Here is a 17,184-nt window from a genome sequence, read left to right on the forward strand (position 1 = left end):
GTGATCCTTTGTCAAGATGAAAATATACTTAAATGTATCCAGAGGAGGGCAAGAAAGCTGGTGACAGGGCTGGAAGGCATGTGCTTGTGAGGAACGGCTGAGGAATTTGGACTTGTCTAGTTTGGAGAAAAGGAGGCTGAGGGGCAACCTCATTGCTCTCTCCAGCTTCCTGGGAGGGGAAGCGGAGAGGGAGGTGCTGAGCTCTTCTCCCTGGTATCAAGACCAGGTTGGACGGGGCTCTGAGCAACCTGATCTAGTTAAATGTGTCCCTGCTCACTGCAGGGGTGTTGGACTAGATGACCCCTAAAGGTCTCTTCCAACCCAAAACATTCCATGATTCTATGATTCTATGATCCTGTAATAGGACGCATGGGAATAGTTCGAAGCTGCATCAAGGGAGGTTTAGACTGGACATTAGGAAGCATTTCTTTACCGAGAGAGTGGTCAAACACTGGAACAGGCTTCGAGGTGGTCAATGCCCCAAGCCTGTCAGTGTTTAAGAGGCATTTGGACAATGCCCTTAATCATATGCTTTAACTTTTGGTCAGCCCTGAAGTGGTCCAGCAGTTGGACTAGATGATCATTGTAGGTCCCTCCTAACTGAGCTATTCTCTATTCTATTCTATTCTATTCTACTCTACTCTACTCTACTCTACTCTGTGATATAAACCATAAACTGAAACTTCTCAAAAAGTCTCTAAAAAGCTTTTAAATCACAGAAGGAAAGTAAATGGGAAATAATTAGTAAAAAGTATGTTGCTGGAGTCATCATTAGCCAGAGGTGTCCTTGTGTGTAGGATTAAGGTAGCTAGTCCCTACAACTAGCTACTGCCCACTGTCACCAGGCGTGCCACTTCCATACACAGGTCAGAGGGACCATCCGTAGCACTTCAGCACTGCCCCATGGAAATTAAAGTTGCACTCGGTTCTGTAATCTGTGTGTTTCTGAGAGACACAAATTTTACCCTCTCCTCCAGGTCTGAAGAGGTTTTGTTGCCTTCCTATTTGCAATTACTGACTGACATAGAAAGTCCAGGCAGGGAACTCCACTATCCCAATAAAAAAGAGCTGTTTACACAGAAGGCAAGTCTCCAGTCCCTTCAAAACCTTTAAACAAGGACCTGCTATAACTTGGCTCCCTGGCTTGTAATTATTGAAAACAACCATCTCTAGAAATACCAGACTGATTAGCAAAGGAACAGGTTTCCTTTCTTCTCTCTTTGCAACTAAGCTTCCTTTCCAAGTGTAAATACACACCAGAGTCTTAGTCTATAAAAACAGATGTGCCGAACAGAGAGATGTTACTCAGGCTGCTTTATCAAACTGCCATTTGCCCATGTGTTACTGTGGATCTGTGGATAACATTCTCACTTTGGGATCGAAAGAATGTGAGTTCAGTCCCAGAGTGCTATTCAATTAAAATACAGAACCCTGGCCAATATTTACATCTCTAAATTAACACACATCACAGCCTAACCAGCACTAATACAACCCAAACACCTATGGAAGACATCATTGAGCACATAATGACCAGGACGCTACCTTGAATAAAATTGCTATAGCACAAATGAGCAATTCACTGCCGTATAAAGACCTTTGAGATTCAGAGAAAGGAAATTGCCGGTTGGCAAATTACCATGACTCTGTTAAAGCTAGAGAGTTAAAATTATTGTGCTCATCCACTTCAGTTACAAGTAAAGTTAGCAATGTTGCTCATTAGAAAACAACAAAAAATATTAGAGCTAACAAAATTTTTACTGATAACTTTTACATTGCACCCAAAGAAACTGTGATTGGGGGTATTTTGGGCTGATTAACCAGACATATTACTGGGAAGACTCACAGGGGAAGGAGGGAGTAATTGTTATCCTTCACCTTAGCCCGATGATTAAAGAAACCCTTAAGTCCCTTAGCACACACTTGGATGTGCCTACGGACATACATCAGTAAACCCTTGTTCTGAGAGAAACCATCAGGCTCATCCCAGCCTGCAGACTTTCTTCACCATAAGGTATCCCAGCAAGATTTCTTAACAACCCAACAGGGCTCATCTTACAACATGCTGTAGACGTGTGCCTGTTTGTGTGTGGCTTTCTAGAGAAGCAAAGGTATCTCTGAGTTTTGATTCCAGTCATATAAAACTGATAAATACAACCCCCGATGTTACATTCCCTGGAGACATTTTAAAAATTATGTCTGAAGAATTCAGATACTGCATTTACTTTTGCGTGTATATAGAGATATATACATATGTACAGATCTTGAAATGAAAATAATTATTTGTGACTATTTTTATCCATCTTTATTTACAAAAATAACTTTTCCAAGTTACAGAACATGACTCCTGCTGAGCTTTCTTTAATTCTGAATAAAGACAGAGCAGTCCATCCTTTGGATCCTGTAGACCAGTGCCTTGTCTAGTTGGTGTAAACAAGGACTCTCACAGTGACCAAATCAACCACAGCTGCCTCACAGCCCAGAGGTGCTGACCAGCAGCATCCTCAGAAGACATCACAGGGATGATGGGAATGTACTGCAACAAGGGCACAAGGCAATGGACAGAGCTGTTCAGTCACCAGTGCAATGGTCCCATATGGGGTCATCCAGAAAAGGACAAGAGCAATTTTTCCGTGTCACATGCTCAGCATGAAGACAAAAAAGACTTTCTGTTGGGTTGGTTTTTTGAGGGGAGATTGGTTGCTTGAGTTGGTTTGTTGTTTTTTTTTAAATGGAAAACATTCCAGATTATCCAATTGTCTGAAAAATATGGTGCTTGTCCTAATCTCTACTGCATTTTCTGCAGCTACTCGACCTGTATCTGCTGGACCTTGATGAATGCTGCCTTGTTGGAGGATGCATGTCCTCCCTCTCTTCCCTGGTTTTACTCCCAGCTTTGACGATGTCCTCCTCCACTCTGCTAGACTACCAATACCTTTCTGCTAACAGCTAGGGTTTCAGTGATAAAGTTTTGCATCTTAAAATAAACAGCAGTTAAAAAATTCCTGATTAGATTTGGTATGTGCCACAGCTTCCAGCATCACCCCGGGAGCCACAGCCCCAGAAAACTGTCCTTGGAGGAATATAAGGGGTCCTGACTGCCTCCATTATGCCCTGTTACCCCTGTACCATGCAGGACATGTGTCTCTGAAGGTACAGCACTGCCTTGTCCACTCACTCATGGGACATTTGGGGCAGGACTGTGCCTAGCAGAGCACTCATTGTGTGTGGGAACAGCAACAATGACAACTCCCTCAATGTTGTATGCAGGAGGTGGGAAAGAAGATCATGGAGAGTGAACGAAAAAAAAAAGGGGTGCAGGATGATGAAGGGTGCTGAGAGGCAAGGGGAGGCGAGATGCAGCCAGGGGTTATGGTCTGGGGCTGGGCGAGACGAGTGGAATGGCCACTCCCTCTCCTTTGTGTGTGTAAAAGTGTGTGTGCCCCTGGAGAGGGCAAACGTTGCATACAGACAATTTCACCAGCAGGTTGTAAGTTATAATTACACACTGGAGCAACAGTGACATCATCAACCAGACAACACCAGCTGCTAATTATGGTGTCAATGGAGTCCCTCTGCAGGTATTTACAGCCTGCTTCTTCACAGGCACCGTATCCATGAATTATTCATTATAGAGCCACCTCTGTTTGATTAGTCAAAATGCTCTCACAAAGTACAAACCTGAGCTTAAAAGTGGATTTTGCTAGACTTCATTTAAGCTGTCATATAAATCTACCTTTTCAGTTTATGAATAAGCAACCCATCAGTTTATCTTTTCTTTTCATGATGCACGAAGCAAAGATATTAGCATAGGAAAGCTTTTCTCTCCTGATACTTTTCTGTCTTTGCAAGCTAGTCTCTGAAAAAAGTAAAAACTGTCAAAATGGATGCATCTTTTGCGCTTCTCAAATACTATCTGCCTGCAAAGGTTTTCTGATTTATTATAGAAACGTATTGACACAAGGTAAGAGGAAAGAAAATAATGGGAGACATTTGTATGCTTTGGTAAAGTCAATTTAATTAGCATGTGAACCACACAGATAAGTATCATCACTTCCTAATGTACTCAGTCTGGACACAAATCAAACCAAACAAGGCAAGCTTTTCAAGCAAAACCATTTGTCACAAAGTGAATTAAAAAAACCCCAAATCCAACCCAAACCAATGCCAACTACAGCAAACTCAGCCCACTCTATTATTGTTCATTACAGCCATTGCTAAGGGCAAATGAAACTATTCAGTTTAATCGGCCTCTCACAAAAAAAGTACTGATTCTTCTAACCACACTGAACAAATCGTGTAATTTACATTACTGTCCTGAATACAAAACAAGTCACAGCTTCACAAACTCTAAGCCATAAATCCATTTGCTTCTTTTTACTTATTCTGTCCATGTATACAAGGAAGAGGTAAGTTTTTTTCCCTAGCATAGAAAGCCACCTCATCATTTCTTCTTATCAGGCCTCTCTCCACAAACCTGTCTACTTTTAGTCTATGAGATCCCGAGGGAAGAGACAATCCTTTGTTACACATCCAGACATGGCCCGGGATTTAAATAACTAATAATATATTTTGTTGAAAATGATAAATTCTCTCTCAATAAAAGATCTGATACCAAGACATCTTTTTTTTGGCCTGAAAAAAAAGGCAAAATTCAGAAATATGATTAAAATTATGCAAAAACTTACATAGTTGTAGCTAAACATTTAATTAAAATATTTTTCCAAAAGAAATGCTTTCTTTACCAATATTTACTATACCATTTTTGGGCAGGGCTCTTGAAATCTTCTTCACCTGAGCTTTGGATGTGTCATATAGAGGATGCTGCTTTAGCTAAACCATGCTCCCAGTCCATCGGCCTTCCAGTTTACTTCTCCCACGATGCACTCCGTTTGCTTCCTACACTATCATGATGTTCACTCAAGAAGGTAAAAATACTGATATTGATCTAAGCCAAACATTAATCTCAGACCAGGAAATGTAAAAGACTTGTTTGACTTCTATGTTCCCAGTAGAGGAATTATTCCAAGATTGATTGTTTCCCACAAAAAAAAAAAAAAAAAAAAAAAAAAAAAATCAAGCTCAGTATTCTATGGGGAAAATGTTTCATTAATAATTTTCAATCAGCCCTCAATAACAGTAAAAATTGTAACAAAAAGAATAAATAAAGTAAGTCTTAAATAGTGTTCTAAAACTATCACAAGAGTTATTTTAGATAAAGAAACAGTATTAAATATAAAAAAAAAAAAAGTCGGTATTATAAACTTTGGAAAACTGTACACTTGATCTGTATAGGTTTTTGCCAACAGGAATAAAAAGAAAGGATCTTCTCTCCTAGAGCAAAGGCTCAGGGCTGGTCACAGAATAGTTCCAAAAGGAATAAGTCATTGAACAAAGCATTTGCAAGAGAATCAGTAGAACAGCGTGAGAAGCCTCACAGGGCTCTTCATCTACCCTAAGAGTTTCACTTATAACTTTAGTAAGGGAGGTCCCACAGATTTACAGATTTGAAGGGAAAATGAAGATCTACAAAGTAGCTTGAAGGTAAAGAATATTCCATATTCCTAGTCAAACACCTTGATTCTTCCTTCAAAAGATTCTTGAATTTTTTTTCTGCTGTGAAGATCACCTACCCCAAGTGTTTAGCTGTGAGGTGTGGGAAAGCTCAGGCACAGAAGTAAGTGCTAACTGGCCTTTATACCATCTGGTCCTCCACCCTTAGGAATGCACTTTACTTTTGATACCAGCAATTGTTATGGTCTATTTCTGTCCTATCCCTGAATGAATCAATATAAACCCTTGTGAAATGAAGCAATGTGCTACTAAATCAAGTTTGACCTTTTAATCCTTTAGAAAGTGTTAAGAGTTGGCTACATTTCTAAATTTTTGGCAGTTGTTCAATAATATCCTTTTTTTTTTCCTTTTTTTGCTTTCTTAAGAAACTATCTGGAGTAATTATTCATATACTGGGACAAAGAGATGACCTAGAGTAAGATGAGATATATTCATTGCCTTAGAGAAAAAAGAGTGTTCCTGTTAAATTGGCGTCACTGTAAATATTCATTCACTTGTAGATATATTTTTGTACAATTATTGTTAGCTAAAGGCAATAACTTTGTTTTCTGGGTACTGAAGAAAGGCATCTGCCTCAGTAGAGCATCTAATTGAAGTCCCAGGCCAAAGGGTTCTCTTTTTAAAATACCTCCAGTATTATAATTTCTTCACCTGCAGAACCTCCCATTAAGAACAATCCAAAGATTGCCCAGGAAAATTGAATTAAGTACATTGATTCCTACAGAGACTTCACATCTAGAGTTTATAAATGCATTAGTAATGCTTCTTTATAAAGAGAGAAAAGGTTAAAAATAAACAAATAGGAAGGAGCTGGTCAGAGAAAAGGAGCAGCACAGGACTTTATATCAGGCTGTGAAATCTTTTGACCTTCAGTGTGAAGACACAAAAATAAAAATAATTTATCAAAAGTTCTCTCAATTTTATGCTGTGAAAACCTCTGGGTTTCTTCAGGAGTCTTTATCTTTCAAAATTTTCCTCCTACTGGGAAGCTGTGGCTATTCTCTGGGAGCAATTTCCGGCAGGGAGTGATCCCCAGACATCACTTGCTCTAGCGGGCAGGTCCAGACTGCACAGCCCCACATCACCATGCAAGCACATGAGGACAGCCCACTCTCAAGCTGCCTCCAGATCCCACTTGACTTTCTGGTCATTTCAGTGCCCACCCAGGCCTTCTACCTAACATCAAGGGTACAACTTTGCCTTTAAGACAGATGCAGTGCCCAGGAGCATGTAGGAAACTACTAGGTGACATGAACCCAAATTTCTCTGTTCTGTTGTGTACTGTAAACTGTTGTAAAGCCCCTGGAGAGCAGCCCTGCATCTGCTGGTGAAAGGTGGGTCTGGAGTCAAGCACAGCTGTAGTCCATACCTGCAACACAGCAAAAGCTGCCCACTCCCTCCCAGCCAGGACAGCAGTTGCTTCTGCTGCCAGGAACTACACACTGCAGCCTATGGAGGACACCACACTGGGACAGGTGGATGTGGCCTGAAAGAAGCTGCAGCCCTAGAGAGCCCATTCTAGAACAGGACCTGTGGCCCCACAGGGGACCCACGCTGGAGCAGTCCACTCCTGAAGGACTGTACCCCATGGAAAGGACCTATGCTGGAGCAGTTCGTGAAGAATTGCAGGCCATAAGAAGGACCTATGTTGGAGAAGTTCATGAAGGACTGCATCCTGTGGGAGGGACCCTGCACTGGAGCAGGGGAAGAACACGAGGAGGAAGGAGCAGCAGAGACTAAAAGTTATGAACTGACTGTAAATCCTGTTCCCTGTTCTCCTGTCCCACTTGGTGTAAGGAGGTAGAGAAGTCGGGAGTGAAGTTGAGCCTGAGAGGGAAGGAGGGGTGGAGGGAAGGTGGATTTCTTTTAGATTTATTAATAGATGATTAATTGTCAATAAATTAAATTACTTTTCCCCAAGTCCAGTCTGTTTTGCACGTGGTGGTAACTGGTGAGTGATCTCCCCGCCCTTATCACGACCCTCTTTTAATTGTATTTTTCTCCCCCTATCCTGATGAGGAGGAGGAGTGATAGGGCACCTTGGTGGGCACCTGGCAGCCAGCACAGAGACATTGCTTTCCTGTGGATTGCTTTACAAGGGATCAAACTTCCATTTATACTTTTTTTGGAGCTGTGCTAGCTTGAATGCCCTATATGGGCAAAGCAAGTACAATGACCTGTTTACAATTGCTGCAATGTTCCCTGCCATGTATCCCAACAAAGGTACGTGTCTTTAAATTCCAGGTACATAAACTTTCCTTTTCAAATAAAATATAAAAAAGGTTGGATAAAAATGTAACAGAAGTACCATTACATTTGTTTTAATGGCATATTCTTCTCTTATACCTCCTTTCATTATTATTTTGCTAGTGTTATTTTCAGATTCTCATATACTTCAGGTTGTTTTCCTCCTATGTGTTTATTGCTTTGCAGAGCTGCACCTGAAATATCTAATGAAAACAGAAAGTACAAACAGAGCAGAAACTGCATGTTCCTTCAGTGCTACCTGACCTCTAGAATTGCTTTTCTTCTTTTCATTAATGGCTAAGAGAATAATTAGGATAGCAGAAGAGCATTTGCACCATTAATAGGACATTCCATTACTTTTAATCACAGGAGCAAACAGAAGACAGACCCAGGGTGGGGAAGACTCTACTGGAAATACTTTTCGCAGGAGCCAAGATGCCTCCCCCTCAGAAGGAGATTTCAATTTGCAGAAAAGAACACACGTATAGAGGACAATGATCTGATACGTATCTGAGTTGGATGGGATTGCAAATATATTCTTCTACTATCTATAGTCTGTGTTGTATAAGACTTAATGAGCTTCATCTCAAAGTCCTTGAGAGAAAAGATGTGTCTGTTCATGGCCGCAAGCACTACTCCTGTAGCTCTCATTAGAATTCAAACACCATCTTTCTCAATATACCATGGCCCAAATACAGACCTGATATGTGACAAGGACCCGAGTTCAATGGAAAAAAGTTGAAGGGCAGGCATTTTTAATGCTTTGTTTAGACTCTGCCTCTTTAGTCTTGGATTCTGTTTCACATTACTTACAACAACAGTACTGAGTGCGGCGGGAATCATGCATGCACACATGAGTATCCCAGGCCTGAATACAGAATAATGTTCTTCAGAACAAGGGACATTGGAAATGCAGAGGAAGAAATGTTTCTGAAAGGTTAACAGCTGCTTGGTTGTCCTGCTTTTTGTGGAATGACAGAAAATAAAACTTGTTTTTAAAAAAGAGAACATAATGCAAGAAAAAAAATATATATATATTGGTCAAAATAAGTCTGCCTTACAAAGATTTCTAGGTTAGTCTATCTTGTCCTATGGTCTGAGGAATAACATTTACAGGTAGCTTCTCAGGAGCACTTCTCTTTACCACAAAGAACATAGTGTTCTTATCCTAGAAGCTTTTGATTCATTTTTCCTGGATTTGGAACTTGTATATAAAAAACTGTGGTAATTCTGACAGGAGTCACACAAAACCTGTCAGTTAATATCTATATTCCCAAGAGTTTGTCAAGAAGTATATATCTGCTTCTACTCAGAGACTTCCACCTTCCTGAATATTTCCAACCATGCAGTCATCGAACAAGCGCACACATACATTTTTGACATGGCAGCAACCAGATTGATTTATTAGACATAACTGCAAATCTTTCCAGTAGAAATACCTACAATCCGAGTTAATTGACTTTGGTTCCCTTTATGATTAACGGATAGCATCTATATAGCATCTATACTGTTGACCTATTTTATTTTTACACTAGGATGAGTCACAATCTAGCCATGTCTATTTCTCTCCACCAACTACAAAAGGAGCACAAGATGTATATGTGTCGTCCATTGCAGCACCCTAACCTTCCTATTGGTATATTATTATCCTTTCATGATGTTTGCTCATACTCCTCTTTCAAAGGCTGCAGAACATGTGTCTTTTTTTATTATTTATCACTCCTCCTAGTGCTTTGTCATCCACCTACTTAAACTAAGATTTTAAATGTTTCTTCCCAGGATACAGAAGAAAAATGTTAAACAGCACAGGGCAAGAGCTGATTTCCACAGAGCTCCCCTAGAAACCCACCCATGTGATGATGAATCTTCATTGCCAATGGCATCTGGAGACCTATCTGTCAGCCAGCTGTTAGTACATTACAAGTATGTCATGTTGATTGTGTGTCACTATTTTTTTTTTAATCGAAATGTCAGGCAGCACTACTAAGTCAAACCCAATAAAGGATTATATTACATTGACACTAATACTTTTATCAATAAATATCAAATTAGTTTGACAAAATCTATTTTCCACAAACTGTTTTAATAGAAATTGATTATATTATGGTCTTATCACAGCTTAAGGATTTGAATCCTCTATGGGTCATTTTGTATTTTTTCCTGGGGAAGTTATCATGGGAACAGACATTTTAACAGCTTTGGTCATTGTCACAGGCAGGACAGAATAAATGACAACCCACAGTGGATCTGGATACTGGAGTTCATTTAAGAACCTCCAAGATTAGAGCTTTTGACCTACTTGATTATCTCACAGACAGGCTGCACTCACTTGATCCCACAGCATTTTGCTAGGTATTGACTTCCTTTCCCATCAGGGAGATAGCTGCCAGTCTGCAAAGGTCAGGCAGAAGATCAAGCTGGTTCCCACCGTGTTGCTGCTCACACTTTCCGCTACCAGGGGTTATTCGCCAAGGTCCCTGGGTCTCCCACAGCATTCGCCTCCATGCAGCTATCCCATCTCAGGATCAAAGACCCCTTTCTCTCCAAGACTTTTTTTCTGGGAATCATTCTTTTCAGCACCACTTCTTCTTTGCAGCATCCTAAGCCCATGTTTTTTCTCCAGTCTAAATAGTCTGTGTCCAATAGTCTAGGCACAATGTGCGACAAGCCCCCTAACTGCGTGGTATGGTTTTGTGTCTCCTTATTAGCTGGGGGATTCAGGACATGCCACTTTTATTTAGGTCAAGTATCAACAAAAATTCAACTAGCTTGCACTGCTTGCAGTGGCCAAGTATCAGGCTTCTGCCTGAGAGCTGAAAAGTTCAATTTTGGACACAAACACATATATTTGACTATCTGCCACAAATTAGTGTTCAGAATGTAAGCTATTTCTTTCACTTACAACATTCATTCTTTTTTTTTCCAATAAATGTTGGCGCTGACTTCTTTCAGGCCTCTAAAACTTCTCTACTGTTTCATTATATTAATTTAATTAATATTAACAGACCAAAGAGATCTTCAGTCAGTTATTTAAGAATACTAGATAACCGTATGTTGCGGTTTAACCTGGCTGGCAACTAAGCACCATGCAGCCGCTCACTCACTCAGTGGGATGGGGGAGAGAATCAGGAAGGAAAAAAAAAAGTTAGAGCCATGGGCTGAGATAAAGACAGTTTAATAAGAGAAAATAATAATAATAGTAATAATGAGAATGGTAACAGAATATACAGAATATACAAAACAAACGATGCACAATGCAATTGCTCACCACCCGCCAACTGATGCCCAGCCCATCCCAAGCCGCGATCACACCCCCCGAGCCGCGATCACTCTCACCGCCACCGACCGACCAACTAACCCCCCCAAGCATGACGTTATATGGTATGGAATAGCTCTTTGGTCAGTTTGGGTTGGCTGTCCTAGCTGTGCTCCCTTCCCGCTTGTTATGCACCTGGCCGAGCAGGAGAAGCTCAAAAAGTCCTTGAGTAGTCTGAGCATTACTTAGCAACAACTAAAAACATCAGTGTGTTACCAACATTCTTCTGCTACTAAATCCAAAACACAGCACTATGCTAGCTTCTATGAAGAAAATTAACACTATCCCAGCCAAAACCAGGACACCATATCTTCATATACAAAAGTACCCAAATATAGTAACCTCTGTTCTACACTCTATTGGAGTACAAAATACCGCGTCGTTGTGAAGTAATATTAAATTTCCTTCCTCCTCCTCCACACATTAAAAACAGAGCAGACGAATTTGGTGAATATTTCTCCTTTTTCCTATTATTTTTCAAAATCCAAATTCCAGCATTCCACCATTGTTAAGTTTCTATAAAATTTAGGATTCCGATCCATTAGTGAGTACCCTTTATGTGCTTCCTGTAGGAATAGTTTACAGTTCTTAGCTTCTGATTGTATGTGCTGCTCTACTTTTGTTCATTTTATCATTTCTTCCAGCACAGCTGACAATGATCACAAGCAGAGGTTATCCCTTTTTGCACTGCTACCACATTTGCTGGTCACTGTTACTGGCTGTAGGGGTACTGAACGGACCAAGAATCTGTATTTTTATTTCTAAAACACCTTTTTACCTGCCAGAAGAGTTCAACCTTACCTACAGCCTCCTTTGCTAACCTTTAATGTTCAACTTCCACTCTCCCTTATTACCATCCTCCACCCCCTCACCCCCCAAAAAAAGACAATTTAATGCTCAGATTTCTAATACTGTGGAGGAGGGAGCCTGGGAGCACAACTACACAGTCTTTTCAGAGAAAGAGGCAGAGGGATCTTCTGTTAGATCTGTTCAAAGCCCCAGCCCCCTCACCATAATCTTGCTGGAGAGCAAACAAACAGAAGCACAGAAGTCCCCAAGGCCCACCACTGCCAAAAACAGAACTTGCAGTTACACGTTAGTAAAACTCTCCTGTTACTACTCCATATTAATGTCATAGCTTTGATTGTGAGTCAGAGTCTCACCTACATGTTTTTAACAGTAACTGGAAGACATTCATACCATCAGTATGGTATGAATGGTATGAACTCTTTATTGTCACACCTTTTCAAACAAAAACATTATGAAGTGGTGAATAATTGCCAGTGCTGTCGGACCTTGAATGTGTGCTGACATGGTGACACCAGGATGCTCCATCTGCATGTCCTGGGTTTTCTCCAGTTATCCAGGGAAGACACCCTGCTCCCCCACGTTCTCCTCACTGTGGAAGCAGGTTGCACTCATGTGCCATGGTCTGAGCTTGATTTATTGTCTTCATGCAGCTGCAGTGATCAAGCCCTAGACAGTACAAGGCACACCTGGTGTATGTACCTTATTACCCTTTTTCCCAGTTCTTGACCCTCCTTTTCCTTCTTACACCTCCTTTTCTCTGCTCCAGCCTCTTTCCAAATAAACAACCTGCCCCAATTATATTTTCCCCACTGGTCTCAGTTTTCTACTGCCATACCCACATTAAGTATTTCTGATATTACTGTTACCTGGATTATCTTGGCCCTGCAACATATAGCTGTTTCAGTTATCCAGGTACGGCTTGGTCTTAGAAGGTTCTGCTCCTCTCCAGTTATCTGTCAAGCCTGGCCATCTCATATAATTCCTCCTTAGCAACCTGTGAAATCCAGCCACTATCTTCTCACAGTTTCTCACATGGGTATCCAGCACATCCAGCAATTTCTCACATCTGGTACTTTTTCACTGAACATCTTGCTTGGTCAGCTGAACCTCAGGCCAGCTCCTAGTCAGTGGCCTAGACATTGGACTGTAACCCTAAGAAGAGACAAAGAAAAAAATAGCTTCCTTTCAGAAACAAAGCAATAAACAGCTATTTTAATAAACATTTTTCTCTTGCTAAAGAAACTGAGAGTGAAGATGCTGTCACAGGACAGCGTTGGCCTACAGAGGTAGATCTCAGCTACCCTGGTGTCGTCATGGGGCACACTACCCTATACAAGTACCTTGATTGATAGAAAAATAAAGCTGAAGCCAAATGAGACCCCAAAGACTTTCATGCAACTGGCTTTACATCTCAGTAGTAACTGGGCAAGCAGAACAGATGGATCAGTTTAGGAAGAAGTCATGAGACCCACAGTGACAGTAAAGGAAAGAGGATTTAGTAGCAAGGTGCAATACAAAAGTTTGCATATAGAATGATTATGCAAAGAGCCACAAATTATATTTTTCTTACTGAAAACTTAAAAAAAAAATGTGAGGAATGAAGGTTTTAAACTAAATTATGCAGTTTCTCTACCTGATCATTATGGGATTGGAAGTCTCAGAGGATTTTCAGAGTAGACTCCAAGGATAATTTACTTTCAAATAGACAAACTAGGTATTAAATACTTATTTATAAGTGTTACAGTGTCCCTAGAGTCTTTGCTGTGAACCAGCTAAAAACTTGGTCTTACAAAACAAACATTGGCTTTGCAAAAATAAGAAAAGTTTCTTCTTTTTTTAATTGAGAAAACATTCTATAATTAAAGTGATTTCATTCCTGAAAATATATTTACTTTCTGTATGATCATTGGCACCACACACATCTACCTCAGAAAAGTTAAGCAGAGCAGATAAAGCCAGGCACATACAGAGCAAGGGAAGGAACCCCTGTGAAAGACAAAAGGCTGAAAAAATATTTACATGTTTCCTGTAGTTAAGCTCACTGGGTTAACTCACTGACAGATGGGTTGCTCACTGACGTTGTTAATGTCACATGATCTTACAAAAGTCCTTTCCATAACACAGACCAGGTTTATCAGATCATCCTAAACTGGACACCTAGCAGCCAGTCAGCTCCTGAGGCTCCCTCAGATGTAGACTGTGATGGGAGCTTGCCCATGTGTAGGCACCCAGGTATAGTTACCAATGTTTAGGTGTGTTAGGGAGGGCTTCCCATTGCCTACATACAACCACTGGCATTCAAATGGGATATTGTGGAGGGTCAGACTGTTGGAGGACCTTTGGGAGACCTTCAAAGTCCCATGCTGGCAGCTGAAAAACATGTAGGATACCTGAGGACAACTCAGCACAAGATACCTTATGTTAGGACAACTGAATCCTACCTCTGCTATCCCAAACCTTTTGTCTAGGTACCACTTTGTAATAAACAAGATAACGCTGCATTATCTAGAAGTAAAATCTAAGTTGTCTTTGGCCTTAATTGCATAACAAATCTAGCGACATCATTTCAGATTTTGTCTCCCTTCAAATTAAATTTTAAGTGAAACACTGCCACATTTCCATTTCAGAGGAAAAAATTGGGAGGAAAAGCATCTTGTGAGTCAAAAAAGATAAAAAGATCAGCTACATACAGAGCAAGCATGTAACAGTGTAGGCTGTTGTGCAGTTTGATAAAGCAGGAGTTCATTATCAATAACAATCTATTTATTAGTGAAACAGACAGGAATCTCATGAAAGGAAAACCGTAACAGAGATATTATTCTCCTAAGCAGAATCCTGAATGTGCTTTTCACTAGCGGAAGGTTATAGTTAATCAACAGCTAACAACTTCTAATATCAGTAGGGACAGATGTTTTCTAAAATGTAAATAAAATGCATCTGAGAAGCCATCATCAACAGGAATTTGTCTTTCCTGAATTAAATATATTACTGATTTTGCTTTCTGTAATTACGCTATTTGCTATTAACTGCCCCAGCATTAAGGCAGAATTCACCATACGAATGTCAGTTTCTTATGAAACATCATAAAAGCCTTTTTGAAAAAAATAATTTATTTCATTTGGCAGCTTGGTGTATAAATATTGTTGACTTTGAATTTTAATTCTTTGGGTTTCCTCTTCTCTCTCCTTGGCAATAACTCTTTGATGCCCAGTGAAAATAAAAGTTATATTTAAATAAATTCTCCAGCAGAATCTATTTTGTCATTTATAGCAAATTTAATCACTTTTTTCCTCAGGGGGATCATCCTATCAGCCAATCTCACCTCTTTTAATTTATTTTCTTGTTCTTTATTTGGCCCCAAAAGTACAATTTGTTGGAGGTTTTTTGTTGGGAAATGTTTCATAGATGGCCTTCTAACTGATGCAGAATTGAGTTAGAAGTTTTTAATAATATATTTGTGCAATTCTAACTTGTTATTTTGCAGTAATAATAACAAAAAGATCATTGAAATCTCTGGTTGCTGTATCTATTAGCCTCAGAAAAACAAACTTACTGATACCAGATAAGGACATGAAATCATCATAATCATGAGTCATCTCTTGAGATTAAGACATATTACTCAGGTTTCATGGTTAGGTAGAAAAGGTAAAGACCTGCATTTTATTGGGTGCCCCTTCTGGCAGGTCCTCCACATGTGGCTTAGCAAAAAAGCAAACTATCTTACTACTTTGTCCCAATAGCTCTGAGAGTGACTTTCAGGACAGATCTGTCTCCCACTGGTGAGTACCCAGCCAGATCACAGTGACCACTCACCAGGAAAGGGGGAAGCCTTGGATCCACCTTGCCCAGCAGAACCAGTGCATACAGACCTGCTGTGTCAATAGGTCTGAAACCTTGGCCTTCCCACAGCCTCCAGCTATCCTGTCTGAAAGGATTCATGTCACCATCAGCAAAGGATGCAGGTTCAGAGTTCAAAGAGTAAAACTTCCCAAGAGGATTTTTCTGGAGAGCTGTGTTTTTAGTGTCTCTGCTCAAGAAGCTACTCCTCACCCAACACCATATTTCCTTATTAACTGAACTGTTTACTTCTCTGCCCGAAAGCAAGTCTTCCTGTATTTTATGACCATGTAAAACTAGCTGTCCAGACCACAGCTGAGGAAACTGTGCTGTAAATATTTGGGCTGCTGCCTTTGATCCATATTTCTTTTCATGTCCCTGCCAGTCATTTCCTCTCAATGTACTTCTCTGTCTCCTTGGCCTTTGAGCATTCAAATGTTTGTCACTTGATCCATTCTTTTTCCAGTTATTGGTTAGCCATTCAGCTTGAGGTGCTCTTACCCACGCAGAAATAATTTCAGGAGTGTTCAATGGAATTTTAGTGGCAGCATTAAACTCCGCTGATTATTTATATGTTTGAAAGACGCATGGTTTCAGAGAGTCTGTTACCATCATACACAGGTTTAAAACATCCACACGTGTCTTTTGGATCTACTGCCATTCTCATCCACACTCTGGCAAGAAGACAAACTATCAACTTCCTCTTCCTGCTTCTGCTGCTGCCATTACAGCAAATAAAAATTAATAACTTCAAAATCCCTGAGCCTGGGTTAGTCTAACATTAACACTAAATTACCATGCTTTGCTGTTAGCTTTTTAATTTTTACCTCTGGGGATTTTATGTTATTATGAAATTAATTCTGTTCCCAAACATGAATAAATCATCCATGTCAGTCCTCTCAACACAGATGTCATAATCTGCATGCCACTTTAACTGCAAGCCCCTAAGAAAAAAAAAGGTCACCTTTCTCACCTGACTCATCACTTTTACAGAAATGGTGCAAAATGCTAGGAAGACTTTAAAGCTTCAGTTCTAACAACTCATGGCTGAATGCCTGAGCTAGAAGAGTGCACTTGCCACAACCTGTGTCACCAGTAGGTCAAAGGACTGTGCTGGCCCCAGAGAAGCTGGAAGGAGGCAGTCAGAAAGGACATTATTAGGGGGCTAATTCTTCATCACCATCAAATGTAGGACTACCCTAACCCTGGTCTTCTGCAGTCCCCCTCACACTGTGGATCAACACAGGTAAGAGTCTAAGATTACCTATCTGAGAACAGAAATAAATCACATCCTGGAAGAGACCCCAGCACACAATGTGTATGATCACTGGTTTTATATCACACTAAATCTCTTTTCTCAAGCTGGCAACACTGAGATCATAAATGGCACGTGCAGGAACCCA

Source organism: Egretta garzetta, unplaced genomic scaffold (assembly GCF_000687185.1).
Source record: "Egretta garzetta isolate BGI_Z169 unplaced genomic scaffold, ASM68718v1 scaffold68, whole genome shotgun sequence".
In the NCBI taxonomy this organism is placed as follows: Eukaryota; Metazoa; Chordata; class Aves; order Pelecaniformes; family Ardeidae; genus Egretta; species Egretta garzetta.